Source organism: Manacus vitellinus, unplaced genomic scaffold (assembly GCF_001715985.3).
Source record: "Manacus vitellinus isolate BGI_N305 unplaced genomic scaffold, ASM171598v3 scaffold_29_pilon, whole genome shotgun sequence".
NCBI classification, from domain to species: Eukaryota; Metazoa; Chordata; class Aves; order Passeriformes; family Pipridae; genus Manacus; species Manacus vitellinus.
Genome location: NW_021940207.1, coordinates 3,245,471 through 3,260,514, shown reverse-complemented (window position 1 = coordinate 3,260,514; position 15,044 = coordinate 3,245,471).

The following is a 15,044-nucleotide window of genomic DNA, read 5'->3' as shown; positions in this document are numbered from 1 at the left end:
GAATAAAAAACTTCTGAAAAAAACAGTAAGTTCCAGCAATAAGCTTTTCCTACCTTAATTTGCTTGAAAAAGTTTCCAGTAGTTCCAGCCGCACCAGATCCAGCTGAGAATGGGCAAGGACTCATTTTTCTCTTAATTCTTTTTTTGCAATCTGTTATCACAGACAATTTAACATTTCAGTGGGAAATCTTTCAAATCTTAGACATCTTCCTGTAGTAGTCGAACTCCTAAACATCAGGCTGCCATCCTTCCTTTCACAAAATGCCATGCAGAAATGTGTATTTGTTTTGTTGGATCTCCTCTATGTGTGAAGGGTGTCTGAACATCTGACAGCCCTATTGCTCCACACAGGTTAAAGAGCAGACCTGTCAGCAGAGACACTGTGACTGTATCCCTGGCACCTGGAAAGACAGAATCAGCCTGGATGGGTCTCACAGCCTCTGCCCAGATCAACTCCAGTGCACAGGCCAGGAATACAGGATAAGGTCAACAAGACAGGCCTGCAGACTGCCAGCCCAGAAGTGCTCAAGCTCCCTACTGAACATCAGCAGTGAAGTTTTGAGCCTCTTTGCTCTCTGGGAGCCATTGCCCTTATCTGTTATCTCCACCAAAGGAATAACTTGTAAAAAATATTGGCTACTGAGTTACACAGAGAGGTAAAACATTTCAGAAAAGGATGCAAATACACTTAGAAGAACCTCAAACGAGCTGGCATGATACTCTGCAAAATGGGAACTGAATCTTACTTAGGAGAAACAAATCTATGGGGAAGGCAGTTCGTGTGGAGTGCATTTTAGTTCAACCAAGATGAGCTGCTTGGTTTTCTAACACTTGTTCTATTTATTCCTCTACTCCAATCTTCTCAGTGTGACGTCTTTAACGAGGAGATCACAACATCCTCTATACTGGCCAGGGAGATTAAGCGACACACAGACACACACACACAGCTAGAAAGCAAGAGTCTTTGAGATTTAACACAAAATCTGTGCTGGTTTGCCATAGAGATTTGACATTTAAATGACTGAATAATGTTAATCTTCCACTAATACTAGACTGCTGTTATGAGCAGGTATTACAGGATAAACCCAAGCCATTTCCTTTCGAAAATATATTTCCTTATCGCTGTATAAAAGATGTCTGCTGATTTTCCCCAGGGGATTTTCTGTTCCTGGGAGATATGAATTAAATGATGGACTTGCCCATGCCTAGGTGGCACTTAGACCACAAGCTAGGGACCAAGGGGTTTGTTTTTCATTTTCATAAAGCTCGATAAATACACTATTCACTACCAGAATATCAGCTGATATACATTGAGAGAAAAGTCCACCTATTTTTGAAATTAGCAGTACCAGTTTCTTTAGTGTTTCTTTACAAGGTTCACTGGAATAACAAGGATCCCAAGAACACAACAGAGATAATTAACCTCTCATTTCTATGTGCACATTCATAAGAGGCTGCGTTAGGATGAGAAGAAGGAAGAGAGAAAAGAAGATCACAGTTGAAACAAAAAGAGAAAATTTATCTCTTGTCAGTAGTCTGGCCACACTACAAAGCAAGTACAGACAGTAGCAATTTTTTTTAATAGAAAAACTAACCAACAATCTTAGCTAGAAGTGCATAGCTGAATGCTCAGATTTGTGGCATTTCAATGACTGTTTTAATTGCTTATTTTCTATCTCTTTCCATTGTAAGACAAACAAAGATGCCATTGAGGATGCATCTCCCCTGATAAGGCAATCAGAATATGAGCCTGCAATTACAGTAATATTTTGCATAAAGGATTCCCTTATTAATCCAAAAGAGCTCTATTTCAAAACCCACTATTTTACTATGCTTTCATCCTCAATAGTGCAAAAATTCTTCTGGATTCTTTGTGCCTGAATTCCAACCAACTCCACTGGGCTTCCTCTCTGTAGAGAACTGTTATTTGTTCCATTTCCAAGGATAAAAAAGGCACAGTACAGTAGCATCACTGGATGTCCAGCAGTTCAACAATATCTGGTTCTTCATACTACCATTCCTTTGGACTGCTGCCCATGCCAAAGATCAGCACCACATAGTTCACATATATGGGATGCATGTACTACTCAGACATCTCTGTTTGTAAAGCCTCCTGTCAACCACTCCTGTACTGCCATAAATTAACACTAATTAGGTGATTAGAGTGTTAGCAGGACACAGTCCTGGCCAGCTTGGTTACCTCTCTCAGGTGGATACTGTTTACTCAAAAATTTAACAGTAATCTCTGTTGGTAAAAAATATTTCACAAAGAATAAATATATATCTTTTAGTGGAATCCTTTTTCTCAGTCCTCATTGTTTAATGAACAAAACCCAAACAAAAAAAAAAAAATCCCAAACTTTGTGTTTGACATGACGAGTTGAAACATAGAGCCATATTGGCAAGGACTGTGACACAGGTCCTTGAACATCAAATCTAGCAACTGGGAGGGACTGTCACTTTCTAAAATCTTCTACAGCAGAAAGACTGGTCAGGGCAAAGTTGAGGAGTAGAGATTTTGCACATTTGAAAGACTTCTTACTTCTGCCCAAAGACTGGAAGAGGCTACAAGCACGGTACTATTACTGGGGAGAGATCCTGTTCTGAGCTGGCCCTTAAAACACCCCTCTCATGCACAGGAGGGCAGATACCCTTAACTCTTGATATACAAGCTACTGCAGCTACCACAAAAGTCTTCAAGAGCCAAAATTTTAAGGAACTCGAGTGGTAGCTTGTTGTTCTCCAGCAATCTGACACAAATGGTGAATGTTTGGTACATGAAAGCAGGCATCTTTCATATGAAGAGCTGTTCACCCACCTCTTTTGTATAAGGGACAAATAAGTAGTCCCCAGAGAGAAAGTCCTGCCCTTGACTTTTTATGTTTCTGATAAAGTTGCTTTTGTTTGGCTTTTGCTTTTGTCTCTTGCTGTTCCAGGGAATTGGGAAAGAGCAGAAACAAAACTGTGTTCAAAAGCATACTTTAACTTGTGCTGCTGAGAACAGAAACTAGGTCAGGGGAGATTTCAGTGTTACTGTCAAGTGAGGCTTCCACCTATACAGAACAAAGTAAAAAAATCACTACTGAAAAAAGACCATTTGCAAAAACTTTTGGGGAAAATCTGTAGCTCAGTCTTCAGACAGACATGTCTCGATTTCAGAGAGGTCTGTAAAAGGGGAGGAATTCATTTGTGCAAAGGACTTCAGAGACTCAGGGATTTTTATTTAGCCATGGAAACCTGAGGCTGTCTGCTGGCCCTCCAAATCCCCATCAGATCAATAAAGCCTGCAGTAATTACGTCTGATCGCTCCCGCCTTCCAGGAAATGAGCTCGTGAGTTTTATTCTAATTGTTAATAGGCAGGTGTTCACACACCACCAAAATCAACTGCAACAGGAGCACTTAAAGATTCTTGCTAGCAGTCTCAAGAGAAGGTACAAACAAAAGGTCAGGCACTGGATTTCTCTGCATTCACACACTGATTCTGCCTGAAAACCCCTTATCAACACAATGTTAACTTTTAAACAGTACCTTTCTCTGGCAACTGAATTAACTAGGAGTTTGTCAGTGCATGGGAGTCAATCCAGACAAATGCACAGAGTGAATTTAGAGTTGAGCTAACTATTCCTTACTTAACTTCTGCCTGAATGTTTTTACTCTGCATCAGACAGTCCAGTTCCAAAGGTCTGAAGTAACTTGGAACTGGACACACTCATCCAGGGACAACGGTATGCACGGTGGGAAATCAAGCAGAAATAGTTAAACTGGAGTAAATTTTAAGTATATAAACCATGTGGGTTATCTAGACTAGAGCTTTTTGCAACAACACAGCCACCTCTTCTGTGACACTGGGGAAGAACAGTACACACAGTGCTTTATCTCAGGGCAGTACATTTACACTGTGTAGCTACATCTGTTCAAAAACTCCTGGCACCAACAAGCTCCATATTGACCAAGCCAGTTGGCATAAAGATGCTGTGTATTCCCTCAGGGTGGGATTACAGCTCTGTGTGCTATTCAGAAAAATAGGCCAGACAACTGAACTTCCTTTTCCAGGTGGACTCATATGCCCTCTCTCACAAGTAATGCTAAAAAAAGACAAAAATGAATGAAATCCTGAGAAGATCCTCTTTATGTAGTTTTGAAAGCAAATGCCACTTGCAGCCTTCGGGGAACAAGTGCTACTGCTGCAGTAGGTCTGTTAATTAGTCTGTAAGGATTTGTGTTTATGACAAGAGTGAAAACTAACTATTGCAGCAGAGGAAATACTGGCTGAACACAGACCTGCTGCTTTGTTCAGTCTCACAGGTGTGCTCAGCAGACCTGCTCCAGCAGGGATGTGACGCTGGAGCTGGGAAAGCAGAAGTCACTCTGTTCTACTAAAGGTGGTTCACTCAAAGCACCTGATGCCTTGTTTGAACATCTGCACCTTTAACTGCCCCACAATATCTCACACAGAGCACATCCCTTGCTGTTTCAATCCAGAGCTGTTCTGTAACCTGGGACACATCTACAGATCACCACAAGTTCTCTGGGAAAGCAACTCAGTATCCTTGAAATTAATTAGAGAATCGCAAGGGGATTTAATCTTATTGAGATCTGATATAAAACAGCATTTTGCCCTGGCACTCACACTCTACACCTAATAAACAAAATAAAAATTCAAATCAGCCAGAGAAACAGCTACAACAAGCACTTTCATTAAGTCCACAATGACAAATGCCAATCTCCTATTTGCTGACATGGCACAGCCGGGGAACAAGTCACTGTTTTCCTGGCATTAACTTAAACAGTTCCTTGGATGCACAATCCCTGTGGATAGTACTGGCCTGAATTTCACTGGAGCTACAAATACTTCAGTTTTGTTTGTTGTTTTTTTTTAACTTGGGCTGTGTGTGCATGAGAAGTGGGTATTCTTAACCCTTGCAAACTGTACAGCCCTTACAGCCAGGGGCTCCTGGATTAAACAAGAAGAGCATCCACAATGCAAGTTATTTTTCCAGGCACCAGCTGGCACAAAATTACTGTGAACACCCTGAATGCCAAGCTGAGGGAGTCAGTAAAGGTGTGAATACTTAGGTGGATATCAGTGGTCCTCTACACTCACAGGAGAAGACCACAGTGAGAATCAGACGAAGTTATCAAAGGGATAAGAGGGAAAAAAGTCATGGATCTGAGTAATGGATCTGAAGTAGTTATATCTCTGGAGTACTATGCAGGCAGGACCACATGCTGCAATACAGATCAAACAATTTTTGGTTTTCCACTTAAAACTGACAGGACTAAGATTATTCGAGGAAAACAAGTTCATCATCTTGTCTCTTTTAAGGAAGGGAGGAAAACTTAGAGAATACAGACCAAGTGGAGAATCAAAACAAAATGAAAATACAGCCAGGAGGAAATGATTGGCAGCTGCACGAGGAAACTAATCTTGTAAATGGACCCGAGGCTGCTGAAAGCGGAGGCAGAGAGGAGGAATAAAGGGGGATTTATGCAGATTGAAGCAGAACTCTCAAAAACAAGGACTCCATATCAGAATTATTGTGCTTTTTTTAGGAACCTACTCAAATATGAGAAGTGCTTCAATTTGCAGTGTGGATTAGGGATTTGACAATTTACCATCCCAACATTTTACAGTGTTCAACAGTATGGCAGTTTGAAAAGAGAGTGAGTTTTCTGGAAATGCAGTACAGCAAACCACGGAAAGTACAAAGAAACGATTCAGTTTCAAACTAGTTGAGAATAGGTAAAATACCATTATTTTGTTCTGAATGCTGCACTTTAATCAACCTCTACAGATTTACTAATGTGAAATATATTGATCTGAAACTCTGAGCATGTGACTGTGATCACCATGACCTCTCGAAGATGGAGAGTCTGTGCCCAAACCAGCATCCCTCTGCTTTAGCGTGCACTGGAATTCAGATGAAAAACATTACTGTGGGGACACAGTAATGAAACCTCCACTGAAATGACAAAAAAATCAATGACCTCTGTTCCTCTGCACTGCTTCCAAGCAGCTCTTATAGCTTTCATTGTTAATAAAATCTACAGTAATGTTTATACTAAGTTTTAAATTTTATTATTTTAACAAGCTTGTAGCTGCTAAATTTTCAGAGTATATTAAATCAGATTTTTATAATTTTAATCAAAATCTATTAATATATTTTTCAGCTCAAGCAATGGAATATCTTATTTCTGCTGTGAAAAAGAACAGCATGTAGAAACACAATTAGCTGTAGTTCGTAAGTTGATTCTTTCAATACAGGTATTAATAATAAGAAAATAATAAAAAATTAGTTATTGAAAAGCTAGAGTTACACACAGCTGATAGAAATATTATGTTTATAAAATATTATTTTGGTGTTTCAAAGTGTGAACTTTATAAACATTTATGTTAAGGTGAATGCTGAGGTGGAGAGGTTATACACAAAAAGCTCAGAAATGCCATAATCAGCATTATCTGCACCCTTAACAGGTGTACCTACACTAAAATGTAGCATTTTTCAATTTGAATTTGCACCTTTCCAAACATTCCATTGCCTCAGTCACTGCATTTACTATTTCAGAACTGGCAACACTAGTTGCAGACAACATTATTAAGCAGGAAAACAAGAACTGTTTTATCAGCGCACACAAACGCAAGAGACCTTGTGAACTGTGAAAGATTTTCAGGTGGCCACAGGCAGGGCTGAATCTAAATGAGAACCTTAACAAAGGCAGCATGGCTGGAAGCCTTACAGGAGTAGAGGTCTGTGCTACAACTGCCTGGTTAATGCCTCACCTCTGATTTGTACAGATGGGGAGAAGGTGGTCGGGGGGGGATTGCCAGTGGTGAGAGGGAGCTTTGCTCTTCCTCTCTGAGAAACAGACCTTGAAGAGGTAAGCTTACAACTGGTTTGGGGCAATCTTTGCCTTTGTTTTGCCAAGTGGTACTTCGGTTCAGGCAACTTTAAAATACATCTATAGGTTTGTGGGAGTATTTTTGTTTTGTTTAAAATTCAGAGGAGAAATTCAGTGGCAGAATCGAAGATGCTCGGAGAACCAGGGAAGCAGTTTTTCTTCCCTTCTATGAAAATAAAGCTTAAGATCAGTGTGGTAGTACTACAATGCAGTTCCCCTTGAAGGAATTACAGGAGGAAGTGTATAAAATAATTCCTTTCTAGAGCTGTTTAAATACCGCTTTTTATGGCAACAGTGTAACTGTAATGATTCCTTGTGGATTAATGAGGGTGCCATAAATGAACAGCCCAAACTAGACTGGAAAACTTACTGGCTTCTGTGTCTCTTTCTGGAAGGAGTATTTAAAAAGTAATGTGTTTGCTCTCCAAGGCTGCACAGGCTTTTTAGCCAGTGATTTCCTATGTCTGGTTCATCGAGAGCTGCAGGAGAACAGATCTCTAATGTTACTTGCTGCATGGCTCCAGACCCTGTTGGTGACTTTGCCTGGTGACTGGGCAGTAACTTGTCACAACAGCTCGACCAGTAAATCTGAAAATGAGGTAACTGGGGATGGTAACCTGTGCCCTGCACAGCTGCTATGACAGGAGCCTGCATCAAGAAGAATGTAACAGCAGATATTTTTTGGATGTCCTCTTTGCTCAGAAGCAACATACCACTTCCTGGACTGAGATTTTTTTTAAATGGCACTTAAAGGCTAATAAGGTTCAAGCAAAATAACAAAGAGAAGGATTTTTCACCTCTTTATTTCAGCTTCTGGGAAAGGAAGTAACTTTACTAGAGAAACAGTGAAGTCTTAAGTTGGACTGTGATTGACAGGCAAGTATTGTAAAGCACTGAAGAGTCTACCCTACAAACTTCAACTGAAGTCAAATGTCTAAAGTACCTTCAGAAGATCCCCCCTGTTAAAGGCTGGCAGGTATTTCCCGGTGTCCCATTTCCAGATGGGTTGGTCTGTTCCCCCACGTGGAGGTACATTAATGGGTACAATGGTTGTTCTTCTAGACCCCTCTCTCTCTGCAAAACTCTTCCTCAAAGAGCAGTTGAGGGTGTTGCAGAACTCCCTTTAATGACAGTTAGCAACAGTCTGTGCCAATATATGAATGAAAATGGGATCCCCCTTAGAGAGGGTTTCTTTAAGCATTTTCCCATACACAGAATTTTTATTTAAAGCAATGCAAATAGCCAGTTTTTCCACTGCCTCCCAAAATAGAATTTTCTTTGACTTTCAAAACCGAAGTGACTTGACATAACTCTCTGCTTCCTCAGCAGGCTGTCCCTGATCAGCAATTTCTGACACTTAAAACATCAGATTATTTCTTGGTTCCAGGCACGTGTAACCTTCCTTTTGAAAAGGCTTAATTTAAGTCACCTGAAGAGAGGAAGAAAGAGGCAGGCAGGCAATCTGCTTAGGTGGGATGTGCAGTCATCGGTGAGTGAATTGTATGATCCTCCCCATTTTCTTGATCAATATGAAAAGATGGATGTAATCAGCTGTCCCAAGGACCAAATGAGCTTCTGACTCCCTACAGACTAGATGAGGGTTATGTACAGACTGAACATATAAATACTCCTCTATAGAATTATCCACTATTATGCCCTGCACTCTCAGTCTCCCTAATGGAAAACCATTGCTCCTAGTTAGTTATGCACTCCTTTCAATACAGAAGTGGATAAATTTAATAACACTGCTTTTGTGCACTGCTATCCCAAAGGCTGACTGAAAATAAAAAAATATTTTCCTTTCTCTTTTTACCTAAGTCTACCATTCTCCCAGTCATGATCATAATCAATTCAAAGGCTCACTCATGGCTGAACTAATCTGATATTGTTTCCCTTAAGTCTCTTCTACATGGAACATTTCTGTCACAGTGAGAACTCTGTTCAGGAGAAATGTGACAATGGAATCTCAAGTTAATAATCACAACTGAAAACCCTGGCTGTCAATTAGGATTTAGCAATATGCAGTTGAGCTCTGGTTCCTATGAGAACCTCGGCTGCTGTCAGGTGTCTTCTAGACAAAGTCTCCAAACAGTCCTATTGTGTCTACCTGGACATGAGGCCAAACAGCTTTGGAAGCCTCAGGACAATGCTCAACAAGTGCATGGGGATATTCCCTCAAACTGCTCTGGGAGTGATGCTACGGAGATGACAAACCTCTTGTTTCTGTGATGCTCCTGACGCAGTCTCAGGGTAAAAAGGCAACACCTGAGAAGGTTTTTAGTATTCAGTGCTTGCCACTGTAGTTTATTGCACAGCAGGAATAAACACATGATGTTTAGGACGTGAGAGCAACAGATGTGCAAATGTCATCCTTTATGGGCTTAAATAACTAAATTTTAAAAACTCTGCTTGTAAAATTTTGACTCAATATTTTTTCTGGATCAACTTAAATTCAGAGATAAATGTGTAAAAATAAGTCAAATCGGCTTCCATACTCAGGCTGTTGGTTTTTTTTTTCAGAGACACAGGAGACACATCAGATGTCTATACAAAAAACCCAACTCTGAACTGTATCTGTTTAATCTGAGGATTTTTTGGATACCTCCCCTGCTTGTCTACATCTGTGTAGGCTTGGCTTTTTTCCCACATGTTCACTGTGAAAATGCAGGGGGTGGGGGGGCATGGAAGAAGCTCTATCAGTTCTCACTTGATGGATTGAATTACTATCTTCTGCTCTGTGGAAATTCAAATACTGTAACAACAGCTGAAGCATAAGGCACCAATGACTTTCAAGAGTGCAAAGAGTAACTGATATCTTAATATGATATAAAGGAAATAAGGGAAAATAATTTTGCTAATGACAACCACATTATTTTAAGTACTTCATTAGGTTGGCACCAAGCAAGCAATAAAAAATACTGAAACCATAATTCCAGTGAAATGCCGGATGGGAAGGCTTTGGAGAGATGAAAGAATAAATTTTAGAAATAAAATTCTAACTACAAATTGCTAGAGCAATATTGCTGATTGAAAAGAAAAACCTGAACACCAATGTCAACTTACACTTTCAAGGTGACATCAGATGTATTCTATGTAGCACTTGGCAGCCCCTTTGTGTCCTGTGGCAGTGGAGCTCTCTATGCCCCTTCCAATGGCAAAGGCACAAAAGCCCCACTTCCAACACAACACGAGTATTGTGCTATATCTGACATGTAGACAACTGACTGTAGCTCAGTCAGATATCAGGTTAATGCAAATCACAGGTTAAGTGTAGTTAAATATTTATAGTTTTTCAAATGAAAGTTAACAAGGGGAAGACATGAAGTTTTTTTGGTGTTCACTGAGGAACCAACCAGGTAAAACCAAATCTTGTGAAACTGCTCCTGTTTTGTCTGCAGGTGTTCCTCATGACTCAGTCATAAGACACATTAGGAGTGTGTGTTTAGCATGCCAGAACTATAAATCATTGCATACTCCAGAACTTCTGTCAATGCTGGAAATAATTCTGATATGGGAAAGGTACCTTGACCACAGTGACACTTAACTACCATCTACAACCTGGCTAAAGCTTCTGTGTGAAACTCTGGCCTCTGAAACAAAGACCTCTCAGTGCTGCCACGGTGGGAACTTGTTCTGCAGTCAGACTAACTGGGAACGTTGACAACTCTTGCTTGTAAAGTATTAAAAGTTTTGTAGAGAGTAAGACGGTTCTAAAAACCAGAAATATGGATGGGGAAGCACAAACTCATGTTTTCCAGACTGTTTTAGAACTGCATAATCAAAAGCTAGAAGCGAGTTCTGCTTTGGCTCTCTACAGAACATACGGCCCAGTTTCCAAGCAGTTCTGTTCCTTATTTTAGCTGGCCAGTGTCTCCTTGTAACCCATGAATTTGGGGGTTCATCTTTCTATTCCACTGCAAGAAGTCTAAACAGAGTGAGATCTGAGGAAGTGCACAGAAGAAATCTCAAAACAAAGGGAAATCTTTGAGCCAATTAAAGCTGCTACCTTGTTAGTTTTGTAAACACTGCAACAGATAAGCATTTCAAGTGAATAAGCAGCTAAAGATCTACCAGTCTAACAGGGAAATTGGAAACTCAATTTGTTGTGGCTTCCACTTAAATTTCTCAGCTTCAGAAAGCTGCATCAAACTAGTCCAAAACTTCAGTGACTATTCTAGGAATTGATGGACAGTTCCTGTGTGTACAGAAGAACAGGCAGAAGTTGGAAATCTCTGTCTGCAGAGTACTATAGAGTTCATAGATGCTTTTAATGGTTTCTGGTGTAACTGTATTTTCACTACAGCTCTATCCATCTTTTTAAGAGGGTAATGCTCTGCTAGAAAGATTTCCTAGACAGAAAAACAATGGTGAGAAGACTGGAAAAAGGTACTGCGAGCTAGGAGGATGTTGCACAGGGAACTTTGAGGACTGCAGAAAGTGGGCCAGACTTTGACATGTGAAGTTTTGCCTACAAATGTTGGAGTGCCCAAGTGTATGTTTATACTGACCACAAGCACTGGTTTCATAACCCTGTAATTGTTCTGACCTATAGTTAATGTCGTCTTTTCATGTTTATGTTCACCATATTAATTTGTTTCAGGAGACTTCTGAAGGACAGTAAGATAGACTGCACGGCCTTAAATGGAAGTTCATGGAAAAACTTATCTTAAAAACTAATAAATATTTACAGGGCAAGTAATAGTATGAAGATCCAATTCTGATGAGACTTCCCTGTACAGAAGCAAATAAAATAGGTGATATCTTGTTTGACTTGTAAGATTTAAAATAGAAAGCGGATGTGCTTACTCATATGTTGAGAGGCAAGACATGGCACTATAACCATGCTGTGAGAAACAACTGAGTCCTTTGGGTTTTCTCCTCTTTCCTGTTCTGGCTGAAACACCACAGAAAGAAGCACATAAAGGAGCTGGACTGTGGTCCCTCAAGAGTTGGATGTGAATCTGCTGTTGCAAGCCATGACTGGATATTTCTAATCTACAGCGTGGATGCTTTCCAAATGCTGGCAGACCAAATTAAACAGGACAACTGTCTACAGTGTCCTCATTCTAGTGAGCTTAAGTGCATAGAAAAAAATTTTTTGTGCTAGTTCATCTCAGAACAAAGGTACACAGGCAACCCACAAACTGTCAAGGGAGTTGTTGGGGGGAAGCCATCAAAAACCAACAACCTGAGTTTTGCCTGTTAGGAAAGTACATCACTGGAGTAACTTTATTATGATAAAGAAAGTTTATCTTATGATAAAAGATGCTAAATACGTACATTTAATAGTACACACTAACTCTACAGATAAAATGACAGCCTGAGATCTGAAGAATGTGTTGAAAGGGTAAGTGAGGGTCAATAAAATGCTGTTCTGTAGCTTGACAGAGTAACTGTCCCATCTTCTGGAGAAAAGAGGCATAATCTAATTTCATGCAGTTGAGATCACAGGACCAGACGTGCATAAACACTTGCAGAAATAAGACTTGGCTAATACTTCACAGGAATGGAACTTCAGTTACCAAGTGAACTGATGCTGCTTATAAGCCAAACCACGACTGCATTTTCATAGTACTAAACTACCTGTAGATATTCTGTTGGGTGTAACAACTGTTGTTCAGGTGAGTGCCTTCAGAACAGGGAGCTGATGAACACACAAGCTCTGTTAACAAATACTGTATCTGAAGAAGTGACAAGTGTTTGCTGCCTGCTATCAGTATTTTTCTGCACCACACTTACTGGACTGTCAGTGTTCAGTTTTAACTGGTGCCATAAAAATTCTTAGGACAAGTGTAATTAGGTACAATATCCTCATTTGCAGGTGAGCATCAAATATTTTTTCCTTTGCTTTTAATATTTTTAGAATAGCAAAATCCATTAAAAGAGGGAGCAAATGTTTCTGGCTTGAATTTTGGGACATTAGCCACAACATGTTTCTGCACTAGTGTCATAGAGGAAGGAAAACCTATCTTTGCATTGAAATTAGAGGGTGGATTTGGGATTTAATTTCCACAGCAGCATGTCCCAATCAGTTGGAAAGCTTGTAATTAACCTCTTCTCAGGAACCACAAGTAAACAGAATTGTTTGAGGAAACTCTGATTACTCAATGTGAGCTGGACTTCCAGCTAGAGTGCCTGTTCCTGTGTTAAAGTTAGCAAGTATTTTGGGAGCCTGCTTCCTCAATGATGCTTTCTGCCCTAGCAACTGAAACACAAGGAATCCAATGCACACAGCCCCTGGGGGCAATGCTGTGCTCGTTTCTTGTGCTAAAAGCAAGTTCAGTTGGAAGTACCAAGATTGCAGGCTGTGCTTAAGTTGGTAGAGTTGAACTCCCTCCCTCTTGGGACCGGAGGAAAAAGTTTTCAAGTACTCAAAGTATGAACTTAACAGTATTTCAGAACACGTCTCTCTTCCTTTCTATTAATTAAATCAGTGCACACAGCAGTGGGGTGAGTGGAAGATAAAGCACCTCTAAAATGCCATGATCCCCGGCACACAGGCCTGCTCTCGGACAGGGAAGGGGAAGTCTGAGCTGCTGTCTGCCTTACAGGGAGCCACAGCTGGACATGAGCAGTTTCCTGCGGGGATGGTGTGGTGTCTCAAGGCTTCCTCATAAATGAGGAATGTCTGTTCAGCCACTCTTCTGGATTACCAAAGGCATACATAGATGTTTTCAACTGTTTCAACTCGCTAAAAGTTCCAGTTATGAAATGCTTCTCCAAACTTTCCTGTTTGTAAGACTTTGTACTACATGGCCCTGTGGCAACTATCAAAGTACTCTAGCATGTTTTTGGAGAAACATGTCAAGGTTGTGCCTAAAACTGTCCTGTCAGAAGTAAAATCAATTTTTTTGCAAGGACAAGCAAAGGAAGATGAAACTTGAGACAATTCAACAGAGACTACAGAGTACTTCTAATAAAGCTTCTTGTCCACACTACGGCTGTTTGATATCATAGAAGTTTGTTGTCTAAAATCCTTCCTCTCAAAGACCAAAATGCATTTTCTGCTTAAGCCAACAAACAACAAAAAGGGTTATTTAATCCAAAATTGGACAAAGGCCTTGATGTAAATTCTGCTGTCCACCAAAGACTATGTACAAACACATGCAAAAAGCATGCAAAGTTTGTTCCCCAGGCTTAACTTTCCAGGCACTCCTCACTTCCACCGACAGCTTAGTCTGGTCTTGTCAGAAGCTTATTCTTCTCCTAATTGCCAGCACAAAAGGTTTTTAATTTATGTTTTGACAGCTAAAAAACTGCATCTTCATAAATACAAAGAGCTGCCAATAGTGCCAGCACAGAAGCAAAGGAACCAGATGCAGCAGTAACAGCTGGGGGAGACTGCAGTGATTCTATAAAAAGTTAAGAAAAGCATCTGCTTATAGTTTGATAACAGCTATCTGCCTAAATCCAACCTAGAAAATCAGATCCTGCTACAGCTGGCATAGAGATTATGAACATCTCGCTGAACAAAAAAAACCACCACCCTGTTTAGAAATAATAGGTTTAGATCAAGAGGATGTTCCTCCACTTCTGTCCTTTTCACTGTAAAAAAGAAAATACAAACCAACCAATTCATAACAATTTTCTTGTGCCTAAAGGTCAAGCTAGCAAGCTTGCCTTTGCCTTCTAAGGTTAGAAGAATTTACTACAGTAAAATATACCACATATAAAATAATCTTCCACCCTTAGTTTGAACATGGGCCTTTAGGTTGAGCCTTTCTCCACTTCACTGAAATCCCGGGTTGGAAGGGTGCACACAGGCTCTCGCTCCTCTTCCAAGCTCAGATCTCTCTCACTTCATCAGCATTAAATTCATATTCAGATAACATAGACATAAAATGAGAATGCTTTTTGAAAGCCACGACATGAAAAGTTTCAAAACGAGCTGCACAGAAAGGCATTAACACCTAGAATACGTCAGCGTTAGCAATAAAAGACACTGCACGACCAACACATGTGCCAGTACCTCACGGTATGACAACGAACAAGGCGTTTAGTTGCTCCTGGACCTGACGACCAGGTATTTCCTTTCCAGACAGAGGTGCTTAAGAGGGAAGGGATCAGATCCTCCTGGCGCAGAGCTACTCCACCTGCCCTCTGTAAAGCTGTCCTGGCTGCGGGCGGGGGGCTCCCGCTGCCC